Genomic DNA, 4,308 nt, shown 5'->3' with positions numbered 1-4,308 from the left:
GCTCCGCCCCGGGCCCGCCCCGCCCACCAGCCGGGGGCGCTCAGTCCCCCAAGGGACACCCCGGGTCCCCCCTCCCAAGCCCCGCCGCCAGCGTGCCCCCAGGCATCCCGTTATCTTGCACAGTCCGAGCACCCCACCTCTCCTCTCCCCAGCGCCCACTTTTCATGCCCCGTCTCTTTAGATCCCCCCCTTTTCCCTTTCAGAAGGCTCTTGTAGCCCCATCCCGCGTAGAGTCCCCTGACTTAGCTGCTCTGCGACCTGTGTGGTGGGCTGTGCACCCCACACCCAGACAGATCATGGGACCCCCAGACACCCCAACACCCACACTCTGCCTCCAAGCCACCTGGGGTTGTATGTGTGAGTGTGTGAGTATGTGTGTGTGTGTGTGTGTGTGTAGAGACACAGCCCTGAAGCACCCTCCTGGTTCAGCTTCCTACACCAGTCAGTACTTGGTGACACCGAGGCACAGTTTGGCATGAGAGAGACAAGGCCAAAAGGAGCCCAATTCCTGTGCTGACCCATTGTCCCCACTGCCTTCCACAGGTCACTGTGCACATCCGGGCAGCCTGGGGCAGGGAGGGTGGGCTGCTGAGGAGGGTTACCTCCATCACAGGGACAGGATTCCTTCCTGTGAACCTGTCATAGTGGTGCAGGCCTATAATCCCAGCACTCTCTGAGGCTGAGGCAGGAGGATGGGGAGCCCAGCGTCCAGTCTGGGCAGCTTAGCAATTTAGTGAGACCCTGTCTCAAGAGGAAAAAAAGGGGAGGGATGCTGAGATGCAGCTCAGTGAGAAGGCCCCGGTTCAATCCCCAATACCACAAAAACCCTTTTTGTTAGGCTGTAAATTGGGAAGGGGGCTCCCCCTACAGCAGCTCTTAATGCTAAAGAGTAACCCAAAATCTGCAGGGGTCCTCAAGAGAAAATCTTATCCAGGCCACCCTCACTCCAACTCCTCAAGGGCCTTGGCCCCTGGAGAAGCCGCAGCCTTTAATTAACAATTAGCAGTAAGAACAGCCTAGGGCCATAGCGTGAAGCCACACCCTGTCCCCAGCAGGCCTGGGCCTCCACAGTGGGCTCTGCCCAGGATACTCCAGGAGGCGGTCCCCAGCTTTCCAACTCCTACAGAGATGACACACAGCTTCCCTGGGTGCTAAGCAAACAGGGCAGGAAGACTGGCGTGGGTGGTATTTTTCTAGGTGCTGCCCCTTGGTTTCTGAGTAGCCTCCTGTCTGTCCCCAGCACGGATTCCTGCCCTCCTGTTTGTCTGATCTCTGGCTCTCCCTCTCCAAGTGCTTGCCTGCCTCTGCCTTGGCCCCTTGCCCCTCTCCCACCTTCCTTCCTGGCTCCGACCCTGTGGGGGTGGCATACTGGTGGTCACAGCGATCTGCCAGGCATACCAGGCTGGTGGCCTTTGGCCCAAGTTGTGTGCTCAGGGGGCTGGTAGTGGAAGGAAGCCACAGGGTCAGGAGATGCGGGAGGCTGATTCCTTGCTGCTCAGTGGATGGCAAGAACCAAGCTTGTTGTTGTTGGAGGGAAGCCCACCTGGCACACACCCGGCCTGGTCCCAGCCAGCACCCACGGCTCTGGGCGGCCTCCCAGGCAGAGCTGGGTGCTGGGTGCCAGGGCCCCCTGCTGGTCAGCCTGGGAGCTCAAATGCACCCAGGCCTGTGCCCGGCATTCTCCTGCCCAGTCCAGGCAGCCTCTCCACCCTCACCCTGGTCTCCTGGGGGTTGTTACTGGGATGACGCCCACCCATTCTCAGTTGGATTTGTGATTGTACCACATGTCCTTGTGGCAGGCCTGGAGTGAGGGACAGCCAGGACAGTTCTGACCTAAAAAGCCCAACTGAAGAGGATGCTAGAAAAACTCAGTAGTCAAGATAAATTGTAAGGCTATGTGTTTTGTTTTCTGTTGTTTTATGGTGCTGGGGATCAAATTCAGGGTCGCCGACATGCTCGAATGACATGCTATATCACTGAACTACACACTCAACCTTAATGCAGTGTTTAAAAAAATCAAAGTTAAGGGGGAATGATGGTGCAGGCCTATAATCCTAGCTACTCTAGCAGCTGAGCCAGGAGGACCACAAGTTGTAGGAATGCCTGGGCTATACAGTGAGTTCAAAGCCAGCCTGGACTACATAATGAGACCCTGTCTCTAAATAAATAAACAAATAAATAAATAAAATTTAAAAAAACTTTGGTGCAGATCTGTAGTCCCAGCTACTCCAGAAGCTGAGGCAGGATGATTGTATTTTAATTTTTTTCTTTTGTTTTTGAGTGTGGGTCTCACTAAATTGCTAAATTGCTCAGGCTGGGCTCAAACGTGCAATCCTGCTGCCTCAGCCTCCTACAGTGCCTGGATTATAGGCATGCACCACCATGCTCAGCACAGCCTCAGTAATTTATCAAAAAATAAAAAGAGCTAGGGATGCAGCCCATTGGTAGATGCCCCTGGATTTAATCTCGAGTGTGAGGGGGTGTTAAGGTAAAGAACCCATAATGCACACCATACTGAAAGTTCTAAATAGTAACATGTGCACACAGGATAGGTCAGGGCTCAAGCATTCTTTCCTTGCCCTCAAGGCCTGGGCCTGGTCTTCCGGTCTAATTTCTCAGGCCTCTGCCTGATACCCTCTGCTCTGGGTAGGTCTCTGACCTTGGGACCAAATGTAGGTGTTGGAAGGGCAGTCATCTAACGACACCTCCAGATTCCCTGACAACTGTCCTCTCTTGAAGAGACCGCGGGCGCGGCCTCTTCGGATGACGCAGTGCCTGAGCCCGGCAACGGTCCCTGTCGGCGTGCGCCCGCGGGGACGCGTGGGAACCTCGCGGCCCCTCCCCTTCCCTTTCTGCCCCCTCCCACCTGCGGCGGCCTGGCTGGCGCGGGCCTCCAGGCTGGGGACAGACGCTTCCGCCCCACCCCCACCCCCCCTACCCCGCCTCCTCACCTCCGGGCCCGGGCCGCGGCCGCAGCCATGGCGAGAGGGTCGGCCGCGCGCTGCCCGGGGAGGGGGGCTGCGACGGCAGGGACGCGGGCGCCTCTGCACCGGCGGGAGGAAAGGGGGGACGGGGAGGAGAAAAAGGAGGAGGGGAGGCCGGGACAGGCCCAGGGGGCGTGGCCAGCGTGTTTGGGAAGGTGGAAGCGCCCCAGGGCCCGGGTTTTGGGGCGCAGGGGCACAGAGCCTGGAGGGGGTCGGGCACGTGCCCTGGCCTTGTAGGACTCGGGAAGAAGCGAGTCGGGCTGGGGTGGGGGTGGCCCCCGGAAGGGGCCTGTGTCCCACGCTGTCTCCTCCCAGCGGAGATCCCCAGCCCGACCCGGAGCCCAGGATGGCTGCTGGGAACCGCAGACAAATGATCCTGAGGCCGGGATGCAAATGTGTCTCAGCGCCTGTGGGACAGCCTCTGCCCGGGCCCCCCATGGGGAGGGCCATAAAGGACGGAGCCAATTTTCAGATCCCCTCATCCCTCCTGGGCAGCACCCTCCCTCTTGTCCCCAGGGCCCCTTAGCAGACAGAAATGCCCTCCCCACCCTGTAGCTGAGATGTCCCCAAACTTGCTCCAAGACATTCCTCCTCCCCGCAGCCATCTGCTTCCCTCCCAGACAGATGGGCGCCATTAGTGGTCACTGAGAAACAACGTTTCCCAACCCGAGTCAGGCACTACCAACAGCTTCCAGGTCTTAAGGGCTGAGCTAGCAACGGAAGGAGTAGCAAAAGACAGGCTTGCATGGCCGGGTGTGGTGGCATATTCAGGAGGCTGAAGCAGGAGGATTGCCAATTCCAAATTCAAGGACAGCCTGGGCTACATTGTGAGACCCTGTCTCAGAAAAAAAAAAATAAATAAATACATAAAATAAAAACTTAAAAGCCCACAAAAAAAAAACAAAAAAGGCACCCTGTGGCTGAGTGCCCCCCTCCCCGCCAGCTCAGACTGTCTTGCTGGGCAGAAGTGGGTGACACAACTTTCAAAGGTACCTCAAGAATTCGCAGATATTTATTGAGCTGTCTTCACGTTCTTGCTACGTGCTGGCCTTTGGGAGCAGGTTGGCCTCCAGAGATCTGACTCTTTGAAGGCCAGTCCCAAGTCTGGAAAACAGTCTGGATTCAGATGTCCCCCTGTGATATCTGGATTCAGATATCAATTGTCCCCCTGTGAGGCATTGTCCGTCACTGGGCCTTGCTGTCCCTGTCTGCTAGAGGCTGGGTCCCTGTCGCCTGAGGCCCACGGTGGGGATGCAGGGTACCCTTCCAGGAGGGCCCTGCTCACACCCAGTTCCATGCCAGGCTGTGGCCTGTGGTGCCAGAA

The 4,308-nt window shown here is 57.5% G+C and overlaps 1 protein-coding gene across 1 annotated transcript in view; it reads right to left on the bottom strand.

The window, feature by feature from the left end:
* Slc29a1 (solute carrier family 29 (equilibrative nucleoside transporter), member 1) overlaps positions 1-3,057 on the bottom strand; it is a 12,134-nt gene extending 9,077 nt beyond the window's left edge. The window contains exon 1 of the mRNA XM_005389804.2: positions 2,952-3,057. The gene's annotated coding sequence lies outside the window, so the exon portion shown is untranslated. The remainder of the gene's footprint in view (positions 1-2,951) is intronic.
* Positions 3,058-4,308: the final 1,251 nt, after the last annotated feature.

This window comes from Chinchilla lanigera, unplaced genomic scaffold (genome assembly GCF_000276665.1).
Source record: "Chinchilla lanigera isolate Chin_1 unplaced genomic scaffold, ChiLan1.0 scaffold00036, whole genome shotgun sequence".
NCBI classification, from domain to species: domain Eukaryota; kingdom Metazoa; phylum Chordata; class Mammalia; order Rodentia; family Chinchillidae; genus Chinchilla; species Chinchilla lanigera.
Note: the sequence above shows the minus strand (reverse complement) of the source record. Positions and strands in the feature narration are given on the sequence as shown.